General features: G+C 40.3%; 1 protein-coding gene across 1 annotated transcript in view; it reads left to right on the forward strand.

Moving 5' to 3' along the window:
* SLC45A4 (solute carrier family 45 member 4) overlaps window positions 1-22,154 on the forward strand; it is a 90,942-nt gene that overhangs the window by 8,152 nt on the left and 60,636 nt on the right. The window lies entirely within an intron of this gene.

The following is a 22,154-nucleotide window of genomic DNA, read 5'->3' on the forward strand; positions in this document are numbered from 1 at the left end:
TTGTGATTTTTTTTTTCTCCTCCCCCCACCGCCCTTCTGCTCAAACATGATAACTTTCAGACTAAAATTTAAGTTTGCTAAAGTTCACCCTCCTAGGGTGAAAACACTGAAATAACTTACTCGTATTGCTGTGCACTCTGTCTATAATAAAACTTTGCTTTAAGCAGTATCTTTGCACTATGAGATCCAATTAGATTTTAAAATCAACCCTGGACAGCTGCTGAAGCTGCTCCTCTTCACTTTAGAGCTTGTAATAGTTAACCACACATCTGTAGGTTCAAGTTGTACTGCTAGAATTGTGCTGTGGTTAGGAGTGTGCACAAGGACCACCCAGAAACTTCAGCTGATGAAGGATATGGCTTCCTAATTCCTCTATAGAATGGGCTTCCGAGTACTAATGCTAGTGCTCAAGTCTCTGCAATAGCACTCTTTCCTGGTGTTGGTGAGTCTCTGAAATCATGAATTGTCTGGGACTTGGGGAGGAACTAACTTTCAATGTACATTACAATATATGTGTACAACACTTCCAGGACCAGCTGCAGAGATTTGTTATCAGAGTATCTCTGCATCTGAAACTGGTTGTATTGGCGTATTGCCAGTTTGGCGAGCTTTAGGGCATAACTTAAAGCTCTTTTAGTTTTAACAATGATTTGGTTTAGCTTAATGTGAAGTTCCAATTTATTTGTTTTGGTTTGTGGGTTGACTTTTTGTATTAAGATGCCCTGCTAGGGAATGGTGCTCTCTTATGGTAGTGGCACTAAGACTATTAACTTATTGAGGGTGACATAAATAACTTAGGCCCTTAAAATGTTTTATTATGTGCACTTGTGATAGGTGATGTAAAATTAAATACCACTTAAAGTGAAGATGGGTAGGTTCACTTTCCTGGACCTTATCCCCTTGTGTAGTCAATGGGCACCGGGCATTAAACATAGCAGTGTCAATTGCATAAGTGGTATGGATTAAGTTAAATAGCTGCATTGACATTTACTAGCCTTCACTGCACACTAACACTTTATATTGTGGTAGAACCTAGAGGCCAACCAGGTTGGAGTCCCATTGTGCTAGGTGCTGTACAAACATAGGAAAATGATAGTCCCTGCTCTGAAGAGCTTGCAATCTAAAAGACAAAACAGGTAGGTAAGACAAACATGCGCGTTAGGATGGAATGGGGAGGTAAGGGGGGAAGAACAGGTAACAAAAATAGGATATGTGCAGTTCTTAGCCAAGAAGAAACAGAATGAAAGATCATCTGATCAAATAAGGATTGGTAGTAATGCTTTTTTTTTAAAGCAGAACTATAAAAAAATATATAAATGCTAATTGTGTTAAGATTTATAAATAGCAAAAACTTATAACAACTTAAAAGCTTAGTTAATAAACTAATGTTGCTGGGAGACTGACTGGAGTCCTTAGCTGGGTTTTCTTCCTTAACTCAGTTTCTTCATTTTGCTTTAAATAAGGGCTCTGTTTTTGTAGCTGAATATGAAACCAGTGTTTTGCTGACCCTGCATTTTCTTTCTCCTCCATTAGCCAGCCTGGGTTACTTCTGCATGCAGTACTAGCTAATTTATTTTGAGAAGCTCAAAAACAAATCCATTATCACCCTTGAGTGCCAAATAAATGACCTAGCTGGGGGCTGAACCCAGAGTGCTGTGTTGGGGTTTTTTTGTTTTTTTTCTTTGTTTTTTATTTTTTTTACAAAACATTACTGCTATGCTCACACTTGAGTTATTTTTCTTGTTCTTTGTCCTTGAATAGGTGATCAGATTGTCTGGACCATATCCAGAAAGCAGTGGTTGGGTCACTTGATATCTTACTACAGAACAGTAAAACAGACTTCTGTGCCAATTAACTTCCTATTCCTTCTAATAGTATTTTTATACACAAGTAGCATTATTATGAAAAATACTTCATCTTTAAGACTGTTTAACACCTCCTTTTTTTTTCTTGGTGACTTACAGAAGGAATTTATAGTCTCAAAGTGCTGGATCTTCATTTTCAGACCATAATGGACTTTGTAGATTCTCAGGCCAGAAGGAACCATTCTGATCTAGTCTGACCTCTTGTATGGCTTGTGTCATACAACTTCCCCCAAAATAATTCCTAGAGTATCTCTTAGGAAACCCATCCAATCTTGACATTAAAATAATCAGTGATGGAGATTTGGCAAGTTGTGCCCTTTATGAAATATTTTTCCCCATGTAGTACTCATAGACTAATCAAATCAACCCTTAACTTATTTATTAATAATGTCCAACCTAAACCTCCATTGCTGCCATTAAAGCCCATTGCTGCTAATCTTCTCGGAGGTTGAGAACAATTTTTTTCTCTCCTTCTTGTAACAATCTTTTATGTACTTTAAAATTCTCATCATATCCCCCTTCAGTCTTGTCTTTAGACTAAACAAACACAATTTTTTCAGTCTTTCCTCATAGTTCATGTTTTCTAGACCTTAAATCATTTGTATCAACATCATTCTTGAATTATGGACACCAGAACTGGAGACAGTATTCCAGCAGCTATCGCACTAGTGCTAAATACAGAGGTAAAGTAATCCCTTATCTAGATTCTCCTCTTTATGCATCCAAGAATTGTATAGCTCTCTTGGCCACAATGTCACACTGGGAGCTCAGGTTCAGCCTACTATCACCACAACCCCCAGATCTTTTTCAGTCACTGCTTCCCAGGATAGAATCCACTATACTGTCTGTAAGGTCTACATTCTTTGTTCCTAGATGTATACATTTAGCCATATTAAAACACATTGTTTGCTTCTGCCCAGTTTATAGAGTGATCCAGATTATTCTGTACTAGTGACTTGTCCTCTTCATTATCTACTATTCCTCCGGTTCATGTCCTCTGCAAATATGAAAGATGAAAAAAATTGATAGATTTTAAGATCAGAAGGGACCATTGTGATCATCTAGTCTGACATCCTGCACGTTGCAGGCCACAGAACCTCACCACTCCTGAAATAGACCAGTAATTCAGCCAGAGATTAGGGGAAGTCTACAAATCATTATTGAAAATGTGAAATGGCATAGGGCCAAGAACTGATCCCTGCATGATTATGCTGGAAACCCACCCTTCTGATGATGATGATTCCCCATTTACAATTACATTTTGAGACCCATCAGTTCACCAGTCTGATTAATTTTATCTTTCTAGTTTTTTAAACTTAGCTGATGAAGGCAATAACTTGTAACATCTACAAAAGAAGATATCAAGTTATACACGATCTATTTTCCATAAGCCCATGTTGATTGGCATTAATTGTATTCTCCTCCTTTCATTCTTTATTAATCTAATCTCATGTTAGCCACTCTCTCTTGCCTTGGTTTGATGTTGGGCGGATAGTGGCTGATAATGAAAAGAGTTATCATGTGCTGTATCTCTTTCCAAATGCAGAACAAACTTATTGAACTTTTCTGCATTAAGTGTATCATTTCCATCTAGTAATGGCCCAGTACCATTGTTAGGATTCTTTAGATCCTAATGGACTCTGGCCATTGTATCCCTTACCAATTTTCTACAATTTCTAGCTTCTGCTTCATATTACTATCAACTTTCCCTTTTTTCCATTAATATAGATAACCAGGTTTGGGGGGAAGTGAAGGTGGCTATTTTAACCAATACGGCTGCCTTCCTCAACTCTGAGTGAGACTTTTTGGGCATCAAGTAAAGTGTTCTTAAACAGTTCCCAATTGTCATTCACTTTCTGTTTTTTGTTTTTTGTTTTTTTTTAAATTCTTCCTCTTGATGATTTGACTCCAGATTTCAAAGCTGAAAACAATTGTCTTAAAGGCAAGTATATGGATTTGGATATGGATTTTATTTGCATGAACACTTGTACCTGAGCTACCATTTAACTTTTAGTTCTGTGATCAGCTCTTCTTCCTAAAGATGAGATCTAAATAATTTCCCTGTGTTGTTGAATGCAACACTTTTTTTTTTTTTTGAGTTAGTAAACTATCTTCTAGACACTTCTTCTAGAAGTTGCAAGAATATATTAGTACTGGTAGCATGAGACCTCCAGCATATGTCACCCAAACTCTAGTCCCCCATGATCTTGCAGCTCTTTTCCTATGCATTATAGATTGGTATGTAAGGAGCTGGTTATCCTGCTCCCTAGTGTGATATGCTGGCTTGTCTTAGTTTGCATAGCAGACACCATCTTGTGCTTCATATGTCAGAACATTGATCTATAAGCCTTCAAGATCATTTTCATCTGAGATCAGTGACTTGGAAATGGGTAGTACCACCTTGATGGTGCTACTCTCTTCCCTTTTTGCCCACTTGATCCTCCCTAATACGTTGACTTTTAACTCTCCAACCATGGGAGTCATCCCACCAGGCTTCAGTGGTACCAACTAGACAAAATTTATGCCAACTCCTCATGTTTGTTACCCAGGCTTCTAGCATTGATATATGGACAGTTAAATAATTTCTTCTCTTCATGGCCTTTGGTTCCTTGACTAATCTTGTTCTTAACATCTCAGTCTTGTGTTGGATTCATATCTTCCCTCTCTTTACCCTCTGCTTTTATTAACACCTTGACTACTGTAGCCAACCTGTCCCTCAGAAGATTGGCCCACCTTCTATGGGAAGATGGGACTGTATAATTTGGATGGACTCCACTTTAATAGAAGGTGAACCAGTGTTCCACAAAACCTTCCAACCTACCCAATTTAGCTAGGTAGCAGTTCTATTCCAGAATAGCCTGCCTTCTGTTTTAGGAGATTGCTTGGATGCTCTTCAGCATGCTTCGGAGTTTCCCTGAAGTCTATCAACATGATATCCCACAATGCAGTGTCGTTAATGCTGATATGAACCATCACCAGTGGATTATTTCCTTTGGACTTCAAAAGCCTTGGCTCCAGGAAGGCAGCACACAGTCCTGTTGTCTGCCTGTCCTTTGCAGAATGTTCTTTCAGACAGTCTGTGGAAATATAATTCCAGTGTAATATTGCTCCCTGGTGGGGGGGAGGGGGAAGAAGAAGCTCTGTGCAAATATATCCACCTGTGCAGATAATCATCTAGTATTGACCCAGAGGGGAGTCAAAGCAGCAACAGTTCAGACTGCTGAATCACTCGAGTTCAAAAAATAAAAAACCCTCAGTGCTCACATCATACTGAAGAGCATGCACTCTTATCCAGTGCACATCCTATCACACGTCCTAGAAAATGCAGGAAAATTGAGGTGGGAATAGTGATCACTAATCTCAGATTAATAATCTGAGAGTAATGCCCAGCTCCCCCCACCAGTGACCGATATATTTTAGGTTTCAGAGTAGCAGCCGTGTTAGTTTGTATTCTCAAAAAGAAAAGGAGTACTTGTGGCCCTTAGAGACTAACAAATTTATTTGAGCATAAACTTTCATGAGCTACTCCTTTCTCTTAAGAACTGACTAGAGCCTTGCTCCTTCAATCAAAAACAAGGAAAGATTCCCTTTCTTTGATTAAAATGTAAAATCAAACTAAATCCCCTCCCCTTCTTACAGCCTCCTCTGAAGTAAAAGGCATTGGGGAGAGAGGCAACTATTTGTCTGACAATCCAGTGTAAACATGGTAATACTGGCCTGTCTTTCTGAAGATGCCTTCAAGGCACACTTGCCTCATCCAAAAGAAAGTTCAGATATTGACAGACAGTAACACAGTGATGTGTTAAGAGGCACTTCTACTGTGAAAGTGGTGTGAGCATCACATATATGTTGCTGTTCACCTACTTGGGAAAGTAGTATTAGTTCTACACATGCACTTATTCCAATAGCAATTATGTAAGGTGTTAAACTTGTGACTTTATAAAATGGACATTCTGTTTAAAATGTAGGGCTGGATGTTTTAGACCTTCCATTAGATAATAGGATTCTAATACACCAGTTTTCAATATATTAAAATAATCCATACATCTTGGTGACAGCATAGGATGGAAGCCACCTTTTGTACAATTTCCCAGAGAAAGTAATGCTTTTAGTGCTAGACTTCCTGCAAGGCAGGGGGAGTATTTCACTGCTGTCTCTAGCTGTTGCTCCTTCAACAGGAGTGCAAGTGCTTTTGGACTCACTGGACACTTTAACCCTTTAGGGTCTATGCAACCGGCATATATTAGTAGCAACACAGGACAGCCTTTTTTGAAACAAACCAGAATTTATTTAGTCAACTGGCATACAGTATTTTAGGGTTCTTTGCTTAGAATGGAAAAGCGAAGCTTATGTCCATTCCAGCAGCACAACCTGCCTCTATCCAAAACCATCAAGATTCCATCTTTTCCACTGGCACAGGGCAGCAGAGGGTTTTTATTATTATTCCAATGTCCTGACACTTAAGTTCTGTTTTCAGGCTCCAGGCACCATTCTCTGTCATATTCTGCTTCCCTCCACCTGCAGTCGCTAAAAGTTAGTGTCGTGGTTCTTCCATTGTATCTCCAAGGTAATTGTAGACCTATGTTGACAGGCCTTAATAGCTCATTTATACCAGCCTAGGCATACCTGTGTGACCACCCCAATCTTATTCCCCTGTCCCTGGACAGAAATAGCAATACAGAAGTGATTGGGGGGGAGGTCATGCATATTTTCATAAATTTGAAAATGTCCCATGTTCTCAGCATATGCTATTTCACAGCTATAGAAGCTAACTACAATAGAATTGGAACAGAGGGCACAGGGTTGCTATATAATGTAGTTCACATGAGTTCTTAATACTTGTATGACTGGTTTCATACCAAGAACAAACAAAATTGCAAATCCTGAAATATGTATATTATCAGAATAGTCTGGAAGGGTTTGTAGGTTATCGAGACAACTGCACCATTCACTTAATTTTCCACTTAAAAACTGCAGCTTTAGCAATCTTCACTTCCTGACTAGTTACACTGCCAAACAAATGTTTATCTTGTAAAATATCTTAACATCTACAGTCCTGGCTTAATTCAAACAGTTTATTAATCTTTTGAATGAAAGTCATTGTTACACTGATAAACTGGGATATTATTTACAGCAATAGTTGCATTGTGTTCTGAACTCCCAACCTTTCATTCAGCTTTTTTTGTCGGCAGATCAATTGTTTGGGTCCTTCTAAAGATTTTATCCACATGAGTTTCTAAATCATGTTTTGTTGGCAGGAGCTTAGAGTGGAGTGAGAATGAGTCCTGGTGACCAGGCAGATGTTGTATATGTAGCTCATTAAATATCTACAGCGTAATCTACTTGGTTAGCAGGTGTAGATGTATGAACACATTGGCAAAGTACTCTGACATTAAAACCCAGCTAAAATAGTCAGCTTATTAGTTGAGTGACTAACTTGAATTTTTAAATAAAAGCTAGACTATTTATACTTCCATAAAATTGGAGGTGGAGGAAGGGGAAGGAAATTAAAATTGAATTTTTTTTTAAGATGGTTCAAGTTCCTGGTAAACAGATTTTTGCTTAATCCGTGAATTTATCCATCTCTTGCTAAAACCCACTGTGGCCTGTCCCTCAACTGTAGGAACATCTACCTCACCTTTCTGCAGTGGCTGCAAAAAGCAACTTCTTCACTAGAAGATGAGTCAGTAAATCTAGCCTCACTTTGCTTCTATTTTGGAGAATGTAATTAGAGACTTGGTGTTTCCATGGTAGTGTCACCTTCATTCTGACTTAAGTTATGCTAATTATCCATCTTGCAACCATTTCACTATGTAAAAATACACTACTCCCTAATCCTACTAATAACTACTATTAGGGGAAACCTCAAGGACAAAGGTTGACTTTCCCTTGCCTGTTGTCAGGGAAGATCTAGAATCGGTTCAGATCAGGTATTGTAGTTTATTTATATTTAAGTACAGAATGGCCTAGTTGAAATTTTTGCTCTTAGTTTTCCTGTCTCTATTTCAAGAGCCAAGATCATTGTTAATGTGATTTCCTATGCCTTAATTTTTTACACGTTTTTTTTATCATATTTATTGGTTGAACTGTGAAGTGCTACATAATGCAGATAATCATGGGCCAGGATCTTGTTGTGCTCAGTTCTGTACAAACACATAATAAAAAAGATGGTTCCTGCCCTAAGTGAGTCCTTCCCACTTATTTCCCTGCTTCATTAACCTTCCCACCCCTCCTTCCAGAAAAGATTTGGTGGGTATCAAAGTATTGCCTTCCAACATGACCTTTGTATATTTATCAAATAGTATTTATTTATGCCAAAACACATTACATATAGGAAATGCTTCAGCTACCAGTGAAATTCAGACATCTGTGTTGAAAGTGAACAGCTGCAAAACAATGACATGATTTACGACAAGATATGAAGAGGGAGAAATAACATTGTTTAGCTTTTACTTCAATAGACAAATTGAGAGGGTGGTGGAAGAAAACAAAAATAGTGACCTGGTGCTCCCTACTTGAGCTTATGACAAAAGAAAAGGAATAATGATTAAAATACAGCTACAGCAATATTTACACATTTTTGTACCTGTGTACATGTGTTACACCGGCTTCCTGCCTGTGTAATGTATACAAATCTGCATATATTGCATCACGTATGGTTGTTTGAATGCACACTCCGTTCTGATTACATTTATTGCCACCTATTTTGGTGGTTGCTATGCAAGTCCTATAACATGTTTATCACAGTAAAGTAATGCTGTCACTGAAATGAATGCGAGGATGACTGTTCTTCCTGAACAGGCTTGCCAAAATAAAACTTAGTCCAGAAGGATAGACTCATTTTTTTTTTTTTAAATTAAAAATGAGCTTTTCCATCATCTGTCAAAACGTGTCTCATAAGTGTTTCCTCCCATTCTTTCTCTGGTTTATGACAACAAAACTGAAGTTTATAATATGCATAATTATTATGCACATTTCTCTTCCCCCATGGTTATAGTATTCATAGTTTTTTACATTTCATCTGGGGTTAAGGAATCTTGCAAACATTTTTCCACTGTAAACTTTTTAACAGTTAAGACTGAATTCCTAAAGAGTGAAACACTTAATCCATATCCTCAGCAATATTTTCAATTATATGGGTACTAAGTAAAGTGTAAAGCTACAGCATCTTTAGGCATACATTGCTGGTGCTTACATATGTATCTGAGTATTGTACAAGACAATATAGCAAGGCAGCCCCACCCTAGGGATTTCACAATTCAGAAGATGCATTGTAGGGAGAGGAAGGAGTTGCCTTAGACTTTCAACTTATTCATTCAAGTGCCTACTAATCACAAGATCTTAATGTTCTGACAAACTAGGAAATTTTCTGTGCATAAGAGGCAAAATGGAAGAAATGAGTGTGAGAAAGAACAAAGTGGGCGGTAAGGCTGATTGCAAATGATGCAAATAAGGTATAGGGAATAACAGGTAGCCGGAGCTCAGGTCTGCACTAAATTGTGCAGGGCACCAAAGGCAATACTGCAGACAAGTGGCAGCCAGCAGAACAAGTCAAAGATGGGACTGATGTGGCCTGAGCAGGCAAGGAAGATCACTTTGGTTGTGGTGATTTGGTTAGATTAGAAGGGAGTGGTGTGGGTATTGAGAGGCTAGATGAGAGGTTGCAGTAATCCAAGGCAAGAGGCAACAAGAGTATGGACAAGTAATCTAGCCATCAGGATATCTAATTTTTTTATTTTAAACTTGTGGTGAAAGAAACACCAAGAACCTACAAGCAGCCTGGATGTGCATTCAGTAGTAAAATAACACTGATCTTGCAAGCCTGAGAGATTAATAGAATGGGAGAGCTCTCAAAAACAAGAGGTAATAGGACACTACAGCATGGGGAGGGAGTAAATAAATCATCCTGTCCTGGCTGTGTTGATTTCTAAGAAGCAAGAGATTTCAAAACCTGACACTGAATAAAGGGGATGGGGCAGGAGTGAACAGACACCTGTAATGAGGCAGCATAAACACTATAGAAACTACTGGAGCTGAGGAGGTTGTCTGGAGACTGATGAAAATGAGACACCAGTCCTGTAGGTCTGCTCTCACAGAAGAGGAAAAGAATAGGAACTCTTAAACTTTGAAAATGTTGTTGGACAGGTAGAACTATGATGGGATCAGAAGAACCATATGGTGTCATAGCTAACATAGCTCAGGGAAGGTGAGGTTCCTATGCAGCAGAACTCTGCCTTCTGTCAGTTTATGCTGGATCTACAGTGGGGGCTATGCTGGTATAGGTTCAGTAGTTACTCCTGGGGGAATTCTGGTTTACTATGAAGCTTAACTACAGAGCAAAACGCTGATGCAATTGTGCCTGCAATGTGAATGGCAAACTGAATACCTCATAATAACAATATGGCACTTTAGCCTTAGCGTATTTAAAACTCTGGTTCGCTGGGTGGTTAACTCCTTTTTTAAATTATGTTAAGGCTTGCATATATGGAGAATCTTTACAAGAGACTAAACCTGATTCACCTGTCAGCATTCTTCTGTTGTCTAAGAGCTCATACATCAGGCTAGAAGCAGCTAAATATAAGCTAGGAATGATAAACCTTGAGCTTGAAGCCATTTAAATGAATGTTGGAATTTGTACTACCTACAGTACCTGCACATGGCATGCTAGGGTCACTGATAACAAATGACTGCACCACAGAAGAGACTAAAATTTCTCTGCACATCCATAAAGCTCTAGGTATGTCCATAATTATTTGACAATGGAGAATAATAATGGCAGCTTGATGTCCCTTTTGTTACAGAAGGCAAGCCAGAGAACTTTATTTTCATTTTATATTGGGAAGCTAGGAACAGTTCAAGTTCTATCCAAATGTCACGACGACTGAAAATCCCCTTTAGCCAAACTTATGGACTTGATCTGATCTTGGATAGCTGAGGTTAGACAGTTGGGATTAAATTGTAAGAATCTTTGCAATGTTTTCATTAAATCAGTCTTCAAAGCCTAATTATAGTATCAGTAAAACACCAATTTCACGGGGTGTGCGTGCGCACACAGTCAAATATTTGCAGTGATTTAAAATTTACAGATAAAATAAGAGGCTGCTTGAGAAGTTGCCAGTTTGATTTAAGGATATTTGTGCAGGAGGTCAGACTAGATGATCGTGGTCCCTTCTGACCTTAATATCTGAGTCTGAGTCAACATCACATGTCAAAACGTATGTTTTGACAGTTATAAATCTTTTAACTTTTTTAAATCTGCATCTACTGTAAATAATTCTGATCCCCATAGCTTCCTACAAGGTTTTAAACTATGATGAGATGCTTTGTTATGGGAAAATTTTACATGAGTAATCTTTAAAAATTGGCAATACTAACAGCCTCAAAGAGAAACTGACTTAATCTACTTTAATTATACAAGCAGAGATCACTATTTATAAGACTGATTACAGTACCTTTAAATACCTGTATGTAAAGTTGAAGAGCAAATTAGTATCCAATTTAAGAAATAGCATGTATTCATTAAAGTGTTATATGCAAGGGAACAACTAAGGCATCCTTGACTAGTCGATCTTTGACTTGATAAATGTTGTTTTATGGTATGTATTTTAATATATGCAAAATATAAAATTCTCCATGACTCGAAAGGATAGTTCATACTGGAGAATAATTTACCAACTATTGCAATGTTGGTATGAACTCCTCTCCCATACTGTGCAACCCCTTGAAAGCTCTTAGTGAAATACTTAGCAAATATGACGCCAGAGTAGCACTGATTATATGGCTGCAGTTCAGTAGCTCTTGCCCATTGACCTTGGTGGCTTATTCTTTGCCTCTTCCCAGTAGCAAGGATGAGGAGGTTGCTCCAGTGCATCCAGCTGGCAATATCCTTAAGTGATCATGAAGGTTCTCTTCTTTTGTGTCTCTGTTTGTTGAAGGATCCCATTCAGAGACTGCGAGTTTTTTAGTAATACGGTTTACCTGCTCTGTGTACCATATCGCATGCTGAACTCCCAGGAACACCCATGCCTAGATTGGATGAACTCCGTTTTAGCAGACATCTTGTCACTTGCAGCTTACTCACAATGCAGTAGCACCTTTTTGCTCACTGACTTGAGCATCCTCAGTCCTATTACTTTCTAAACTTTCAGGTTTCTGCCTGTAAGTGGTGGATAGGTTTTAAACTGTTACAGGGTGTTAGGGGGCTTATTCCTTCACCCACTTACTTCCCTGGTCCTTCTCACATGAATAGAGAGCAACAATACCCGAAGTCCAAAGGTGCAAACAATTCAATGTTTATTGGGGTGAACTTCCAGCAAGCATGATTCCAGTTTCCTTCCTTAGTGTCCCCCTTCCCAGCTCTGACATCACAGAGCCTTACACCTGTATTCCTGTTCCCATTCCTGCCCTTAGCTAAACATGATTCCCCACCCCCGTTCCCTGTTCCCATTCTCTCACTCACACACACACACACACACACACACACACACACACACTCTTCCTGATTGACTGCAGACTATATAGTAAAACTTGAGTTCTGCTTAGCTATACCTTAACCAATCATTTTACTGAAATTTAACTAACCAATCCTAACATATTGTAACATGATTATGTAACCAATTATATCCCACCACCTTAATTAGAGGTTTCAGAGTAGCAGCCGTGTTAGTCTGTATTCGCAAAAAGAAAAGGAGTACTTAGTGAGCTGTAGCTCACGAAAGCTTATGCTTAAATAAATTTGTTAGTCTCTAAGGTGCCACAAGTACTCCTTTTTTTATCAAACTAAGTTTCCTTTTACATCTTCTAGGCACTTCCCTTTCTCTGGAGGCCATAGGTATTATTAGGACAGGATTGTGTTCCTAACAGCCCAATAGCACCTATTTCAATGTGACTAGATGGGAATGTGAGGATGTAACCATTCGCTTCCCAGCTTATGGCTGCCTCTGCTCCTTAGCCAAAGATTTTAGCTTAAGCATAGCCTCAGACTGTCACAGTAAGGGAAGGCCCTTACACCAGCAGACAGAGATTTTAATTCTTTCTTTTATACCTCTATAACTAGCTAAGTGATCTACCTAAATTCTTAGAGTATCGGCCTTTACAGACAGGCCTGAATATCTATATCCTAACACGGGGTATTTTTTGTTTTTAAAGCCCTTAACAATTTATACCTGGCTATGCAAAATGACACTCTTGAGCCTCATCCTGATATTGGACAGCACCTACTTTTTGTGGACCCCATTGCCATAAGTCAACAGGAGTTAAACCAATAGAAAGGCATAATCAGAGAGAATTAATTTTTTCCCCTCTGAATGTTCATACCTCTCCACTTCATACTTTTTAAAAAAAAAACTTTTTATTCCAAAGGACTGGTCTAGCTATGACCAGCAGTGGTCATTTCTATCGTAATCTCCTTTTCACTTTCCTATTCCTGCCCCCGATCAATGAGGAATATTTAAAGTGGTATTTGTATACTATCTTTGGGGATTTTGTTAATTAAGATTAATACAGTGCAAACTAGTATTGTGTTGTGGAGTGTAGTCAAAATGAAGGCCACTGTGGGTGGAAGTAGCTAATCAGTCAGCCAAATTTTTACATTACTTATTTCCAAAGCAGTTGTTGTGCTTCAAACTATATGTGGTCATATATCTGGTACTTATGCATATTTAGCTCATTTCTTAACAGCAGATTTGTGAAGTTTATTTGTTTAGCAATAAACCAAAGTAGTTTAATCAGAATTTGCGATCTCCAGTCTTTTCTTCTTTTTAAAAAAAAAAAATGGGGGGGGGGAATTTCAGCAGTGATTTAACAGTGTGATTGAATCTAATGTTAGTAACAGCCGTTGCAGAGGAGTCTTTTACACTGTAGAATCTTTCTTTTTTTTTTTTTTTTTTTTAAAGTTTTCCCAGCAGTGTTTCAGAACTCTATCAAGGATGATAAAAAGAAAAGGAGTACTTGTGGCACCTTAGAGACTAACAAATTTATTTTGAGCACAAGCTTTCGTGAGCTACAGCTCACTTCATTGGATGCATTCAGTGGAATATCCGATGAAGTGAGCTGTAGCTCACAAAAGCTTGTGCTCAAATAAATTTGTTAGTCTCTAAGGTGCCACAAGTCCTCCTTTTCTTTTTGCGAATACAGGCTAACACGGGCTGCTACTCTGAAACCTGTAAGGATGATAAAGGAACCCACTTCCCTACCCATTCACTCCTAACAGGCCGCCATGCAGAGGAGAGTGAGGAAGTAGTGCTCCTTAAATGACACTTCTGTATAGTGACACAATGGAAGCTTTCCATGCCTATTGTATACAGTTAGAGTTCTATCTTTAGGAGATGAAAAAATATATATGCATGCCCAGAAAATGGGCCAACCAGGGAAACAGTTGCTGTACATGGCAGGCTGCTGTCAGTTACCAGCAGGATTCCCTTTGGTAAATCTGCATAATTAATACTGTTTGCATCAGCAATTGTAAGTTAATTAACTGTCCTTCCCTGCCTCTCCTAGTAGAATAATATGAGGGAGAGAACAGTGGCAACATGGCTTATGGGGAGGCAACTGCTTTCCCACAACAGCACGGCCAGGAAACATTTAATCTGTAGTCCTCAGGTGATCAAAAATCAAAAATGTTCTGAATATAAGATGGCGTGAGGATCTGAAACCTTTGACACTAAGCTATAAATAACATGGAGGATCTGATAGTCACCACTAAGTAGCCTACATTTCATGTAGTTTAAACTTTGTGCTTTGGTGAGGGATTAATATCTTTTCCTATGGAGGTTGGAGAAGATTCCTTAAGGTGACACACTGAGTTTCCTTCATAGCTTCCTGCTATTCCTGGGGTAAACCCTCAGGAGAACATGACCCAAACTTTGGGCCAGCCTGGTCATCTGGTGGTAGTGCTCCACATAGTTTTGGAAGGGATCCTGGTTTTCCATATTTTTCACTTCAAGCCTGCAGTGTCTGGAAAGTTGCAGAAACAGCATGCCTGCCTCCTGTAGTAGGAGAACAGGACTTGGGTTATTTAACAGCCACTCCTCTGACCTTAAGGAGTAGTGTCGATGACTGACTTTTACAAGTTTCAGAGTAGCAGCCGTGTTAGTCTGTATTTGCAAAAAGAAAAGGAGTACTTGTGGCACCTTAGAGACTAACAAATTTATTAGAGCATAAGCTTTCGTGAGCTACAGCTCACTTCATCGGATGCATTTGGTGGAAAAAAAAAAAAAAACTTTTTTTTTTCCACCAAATGCATCCGATGAAGTGAGCTGTAGCTCACGAAAGCTTATGCTCTAATAAATTTGTTAGTCTCTAAGGTGCCACAAGTACTCCTTTTCTTTTGACTTTTACAAGAGACCTTGCTGACCACAAGAATTGGGCATGTGATGCAGAGAATATAAAAAGCCCACCCATAGGTTAGTGGATGAAGACTTCTGGAGGCAGAGGTCTTCAATTTCTTTAGTTGTGGAAAGGAAGGAAACAACTAAATGTTGTACAAATTGACATGAGTACATATGTCATCCTGGCAAAAGTAAGTGTCTTGTGTGTGGATGAAGAACCATTTTCATAAAGGCTTAAAACTAGCTTCTGAATGCACTGTAAAATTATGCATTTTGTTCTTTTACACTTATTTCTTTGGATTCCATTACTTAGACATTGTACATCGACTGCTATTTTAAAATTGGGTCAGTTATGTGGCACTGCAGTGTGTAAGAACACTGTCAGTGAAATCAAATTGATGCTGGAACACATTTTTTTTTTCTTTAAAGAAATATCAACTATTGGCTACAAACCATCTTGTGTAGAAATGTTATTTATGACTTAGTGTCAAAGGTTTCAGATCCTCACGCCATCTTATACTCGGAACAAAACATTTTTGATCACCTGAGGACTACACATTAGATATTTAAGACCTGATGTTTTAGTACGTAGTCTTGCTGTGGAAGCATATTAAATACAGTTCTTCTTGTATCCTTTTACCAGTGATGTCTTTATATGCCTCATTAACAAATAAATGGGACAGCATTTTAACCTGTTTATCTGCAGTCAGATTAAATGTAACTGGATTTTAAAAAAAAATAAATAAAAAAATTGCAGAGCTGGACCACTAACTAAATATTCCCATTTCCTTTTCTTTGAGATTATATGGAACAGTGCCACTCATCTGAGACCCTCACTAAGTGGTGGTAGAAGGGAATGAGCTCTCATCTTAATAAGAAACCCTGGGCCAGCAATACCTTCCCCCTTCATATGGTGTGTTTTGTGTTCGGGGAGATGCCTTTGAAAAAATCAGAGCAAACTAAAAGCCCTCTATTCATACTACTGGGGCAATATGGGCTTTGGATATGGGCATGGGCTTTAGTTTTGTAAAAGATGAAAGATGGGGTTTTTTTGTTTTGTTTTTTAAGCTGATTTCATCACTGTAGTAAACAGTAGGCAGTACTTGTGCCTAGGCTATAAATAGGGCCCTACCAAATTCACTGCCATGAAAAACATGTCACAGACCATGAAATCTGGTCTCCTGTGTGCTTTTACCTTATACTATGCAAATTTCATGGGGGAGACCAGTGTTTCCCAAATTGGGGGTCCTGACCCAAAAGGGAGTTACAGGAGATCTCAAAAGGTTATTTTAGGAGGGTCATGGTATTGCCACTCTTACTTCTGCACTGCCTTCAGAGTTGGGGGGGCTGGAGAGCAGTGACTGTTGGCTGGCCACCCAGCTCTGAACGCAGTGCTCTTACTTCCGCACTGCTGCTGGCAGGGTGGCAATACCATACTTCTGTGCTGCTCCTGGCGGCAATTCTGCCTTCAGAGATGGGCTCCCAGCCAGCAGCTGCCCCTCCCCAGCTGCCCTACTCCCAAGGCAGCGCTGCTACTAGCAGCAGCACAGAAGTAAGAGTAGCAGTACCGCGACACCCCCTCCTACAATAACCTTGCAGACCCCCCAGCTTGTCTTTGGGTTAGGACCCCTACAATTACACCACCATGAAATTTCAGATTTAAATAGCTGAAATCATCAAATTTACAATTTTTAAAAATCCTGTGGCAGTGAAATTGACCAAAATGGACCATCAATTTGGTAGGGCCCTAGCTATAAATTTCTCTTAACACACTTGTAAGACTGACTTTGAATTCAGTCTAGAGGCTGAGAGGGAAGTGGTTTTGGCCCTTATGGGGATGCAACTAGGAGTATTTGTGTGGCTAGGTGTAAATTGTACTGCAGTCAGAAAATCCTGGAGACTAACATTCAGCAGCTCTAACAGATTGTTTTAGAAAGTTTTAGCGCAGTGAATTCTGTGAGAACTTGAAGGGTTTAACATGTCCCTTAGGCTATGAGAATTACTTACAATGGAGACTTCTGTACTGTTACTTAGAAATTTCTGTCCTCTAATGCAGTGTTTCTCAAACGCAGGTCTCTGGGCCCCACTGATCAACGCCTTAGCACTTCCTGCATGCCTGGGAACAGCTGGGAGTGGGGGGGGGAGCAGGGAGGGGGCAGAAAGAGGAAGGGTGGAGTGGGGGCTGAGGAGAGGTCTTGGGGGCGCATGAAAATTTTTAAATCCTCAGCTTGCTAAAGTTTAACTGCTGCTCTAATGCATGCAGCCATCTGCGGGGAGGGGGAGGGGGAAGAGAAGCAATGCATGTCCATTTTGTTCATTACTGCAAGTTACTTTAGCTAAAATAACCTGTAATATCTGATATTTAGCTGACAGGGCCTCTTAAATGTAAGAGGAAACCCATCCTTCTGCAGGGTAATCTCCTGACTCTGATGGTTACAAACCAATAAAAACCCACAAGCCTGGATGAACTAGAAGGCTAAAGTACCTAACTTGAAGATGCAAATATCTAGTATAACAGCATTACTTTTGAAGTACACTTTTTAAATTAGATTGGCATAACGGCACATGGTGCTGTATTGTTGGCTGTGTATTTTTAAAAAGTTTCCTACAAAATGACTCTACCTACCTAACTTAAAATTCTCAGGTGAGGTATAGGAAGAAATGGAGGCCTGGACACAGTTGCTATCATCACTTATCATGAGGGAGAGGACTTGAATGAAAAGTCTATAATCTTATAGTATGTAATCCTTCTGCTTCTGTACTTCCTACCATATCCTTCTTTAGACCCCACCCCGTATTTAAATTTACAACACTTTGAGTACTGAGTGACTTTCCTGAGAATTTACAAGTAAATCCATTAATTAGAACTAAAATTAAAAACTGCATCCCTTTTATACATTTAGCATGTCAGCCTTGCACCAAATGATTTTAGTTGCAGAATAATCTCTCTTCAAACTTTCCTTATAAAGAACATTAACTGAAATCTTGTTTGGCTATATTTGAATAAATTAAGCAGCAGCTAACCTGTTTTAGCTAACTGAGGATTAAACATTCCTGACAGGCTCAAGTAAACAGCTCAGATTACTCTTGAGTGGGGTCATTGCTACTTCAAAAATAACTCAAGGGGTCACCATCCTTTTAAAGCTAATTTGCATGCAACAATTCTGTTGATAGTAATGTGCCTATGAGATCTCTTGGTAGATTACATGGCCCAGCTCTCACTACTCTTCAAAGGTCCCATGGTCACAGTCTGGGCATCAATGGTTCACAGGCTCTGTGGCACTACTGTCTTGTCCTCAGTGTACAAAGAAGGCATGTCTACATTTCAAAGTTGTCAACTTAAATTAAGTTGAAATCCAGCCACCGCATTGATTAAGTGGGTGAGTGTGATCTCACTACAATGCTTGCATGGATACACAGAGGAATGCACTCTGGGTAGCTAGCCTACAGTGCAACTATCTGCAGGGAGTTTTGAGATGGACTTGCAATGCCTCATGGGACCAAAGCATTGTCGCAGAGGGAATGGGAGCATGGCTTCGACTGCCAATGATGCAGATTCCTCCCTCCCTCTATCAATGGCAAACCACCTTTTTTGCAAGCCTGGCTTAGCCGCGTATCTGCCATAGCCCGAGAAGCATGGACCCCACTCAACTGTTCCACTCTGGTGAGCTGGGATGGGCAGGGATGTCATTGCTAACCTCTGTTTGCCAGAAGCTGGGAATGGGTGACAGAGGATGGTTCACTTGATTACCTGTTCTGTTCATTTCCTCTGGGGCACCTGGCATTGGCCACTGTCGGACAGGATACTGGGCTAGATGGACCTTTGGTCTGACCCAATATGGCTGTTATGTTCTTATTTCTTCAAGATAAGGCATGAGGTGTTTGTATTTCCAGACTCCAGACGGGAGCCTCCACACAGAACATTGCAATGTCATTCAAGCAGTCCTACTGCAAGCCATGGAATGAAACCATTCCCAGTTGCTGCTGGCAGTTGTGCAGCAGCTGAATGTGGTGGAGCCTTGTTTCTGGTCCTGGGAAACCAGCAGTGACTGGTAGGATTGCATCATTATGCAACTATGGGATGACAAGCAGAGGCTGCAGAACTTCTGAATATGAAAGGCTAATTTCCAGGAACTTTGTGCAGCGCTTTCCCAAGGCCTGAAGAGCAGCAACACTAAAATGACTCCTGCTCTGATAATAGAGAAGCACGTGGCCATCGCGCTGTGGAAGCTTGCAATGCCAGACTGCTACTGGTCTGTGGGGAATCAATTTGGAGTTTGTAAATGCACTGTAGGAGCTGTTGTGATCCAAGTATGCAGGGCCATTAATCAACTTCCCCTAAGAAGGGTAGTGATTCTAGGCAACATGCAGGATATAGGGAACCGCAGCGCAACAAAACCATCCACTGACTGCCACAGAGCGATAGATGGCATGCATATTCCTATCTTGGTACCAGATCTCCTAACCAAAGAGTACATAAACAGTGATGGATACTTTTCAATGGTGTTGCAAGAGCTGGTAGATCACAGGGCATCAACGTGGGATGCTCAAGACACGTGCATGACATGCACATCTTTAGGAACACAGGTCTATTCAGAAAGCTAAATCGGGGACTTTCTTTCCAGATTGTAAAATAACCAATGATGATGAAATGCCAGTAGTGATCCTGGGAGACCCAGCCAACCCTTGGCTCCCATGGCTCATGAAGCTGTACGCCAGCCACCTGGACAGCTGTAAGGAGCAGTTCAACAATAGTTTGAGCAAGTGCAGAATGATGGTGGAATGTGCCTTTGGACATTTAAAGGGTTGCTGGTACAGGTTGCTTACTAGGTTAGACCTCAGTGAAAGCAATATCTCCATTGTTCTCATTGCCTGCGGCATGCACCATAATATCCGAGACAAAGGGAGAGAATTTTCTGCAGGGGTGGGGCAAGGAAGCAGATAGTTTTTTGAGCAGCCAGATACCAGGGCAATAAGAGCAGCCCAGCAAGGAGCTCTGCATTTCCAGGAGGCTTCAGTAATGAGCCACAGTAATGTGTGCCACTTATCTGCATTGTGCCTTCCCATACCATCCCTTCCATTGTTATACTAATAAAATAAAAACCAGCAGGATCTTATTAAAGGGGAAAAAGCAGATTGCCACATTTATTGTGAATACAGAAAGAATCATAGTAAGCAGTTAGTTATAGCTATAACATTCCATTCAATTTCATATTCTCACACACACACACACACACGTTCTGCAAAGTTATCATAGTTACCAGCCTTAGGTGGCCTGGACATGAGGAGGGAGCAGGGCCTTGTCAGATGCTCATCTGATGCTCCTGGAAGTTGGTTTGCAGAATCAGACCCCAAAGTTCTCATTTTCTGGAATCTATTTTTTTTTATAGGAATTTCTTCCTATGCCAGTCTATGGGAATTGCTTCATCATGCTGTTGCTGAATCAATCAGCAGATGGCACATTCCTGATGGCTCTGTGCTGCCAGATGTTCTCTTGTTCTTTGGCTCTCCCATTCTTGAGGCTATTGGGTGGATTCCACTCTGCCCTCCGGGGGCCCTCTGGTTATTTCCACTTGACCCCTTCTTCAGCTGATGGACACTGGATTCTTAGGCTGGCATCTCCCTGATCATTCAGTTGTTATCCACACCAAGCTTCCATCCACATACATCCTCTATCTCTATTTTAATCACAATTGTTAAAGTGAGATGAATACAACAAAAGGGCCGGGAGTCTCTGAGTGCTGTTTTTGTTGTTACAGAGTATTGCTTTGAGTCTCTCTCTCTGAGTAGTTGTTTTTACAAAGAATTGCTTTGAGAACCGATTCTGTGTTAGAATGTAGTAACACAATTAGCAGCTTGCAAGTTTTTACACCTAGAGGGAGAGAAACAGTACCAAAAACCAAGAGGCCTTTTAATTAGTAATACCCTGGAGGTTAAACTATGGGGAATCAAACTCATTTGTGATTTTAATACAGAACTTCTTAATATGATCCAACACCATTGCCTCAGTTTCCCTGTACCTCCCCTTCCCCCAAGCCTCATGCTTGGAATAGAGTATTTCATTCTCACAATGTTTACTTTTCCTGTTCTTTGTTTGTGTAATAAAAAAAAATTAATTTACAAACAGTGTGAGAGAAGTGGGAAGGGAGAAACAAAGTCAGCTTGTCTATGAAAGCATAGAAGTGTTGCCCATCCAAAGGTTTTTGAATGGCTGCCTTTTGTTCTTGGTACCCACCTCCTGGAACATTTGGGGAAGGGGGATTGGGAACAGGGTGATGCTTGCAGGCCATTGTGTAGGGACTGCAAAGGGAGTCTAGCCTCAAACTGTTTTTCTTGAAGTTCAGCCAGCTGCTTCAACATGTCTCGTCCGTCATAATCCACAGCATCTCATCCTGTGTGGCAAGCTCAAGCTCCTGAGAGCAGGAGAGCATCCCCATGGTCAGTTTTTCTGACCATGAAATCCTCCAGGCTCTGAGCTCAGTGTCATCTGTCCCAGAGGCATTCATTATCTCATTGAACATGTCATCATGTGTTCTATTTCTGCCGTCTAATCTGCTGTAGCCTCTCTGCTGGTGTGGAGGATGTGCTGAAGGCCAAGCTTTCCCCAGTAAGGCATGCAAAGCACAAACCCTGGGTCTAGTGCAAGGTTGCTATTTAACACTAAAGTGCAAGCCAGAACATAATCAGAATCCCTAGCTATTCAACAAACTGGTTTGCTGTTCCAGCCATGGTGAGTATCGCCTAGAGGCATGGGCAACAGGCCCTGTGCTGCAACTTGTGGGAAACCTGCATCAGGAGCACAAGTGAGCAGGTGGACAATGGGGCCCCCCTCACCTCCCTGCAACATGGATGCTGCTTTGAGACCAGGGACCAGCATTAAGCCTCCCAGATTGCAGTCTTTGGCAGTTCAGGAGGGAGAGTGATGTTGCAGCCATGAAAACACAGGAAGCCCACCCCTTCC

This window comes from Dermochelys coriacea, chromosome 2, assembly GCF_009764565.3.
Source record: "Dermochelys coriacea isolate rDerCor1 chromosome 2, rDerCor1.pri.v4, whole genome shotgun sequence".
Taxonomy (NCBI): Eukaryota; Metazoa; Chordata; order Testudines; family Dermochelyidae; genus Dermochelys; species Dermochelys coriacea.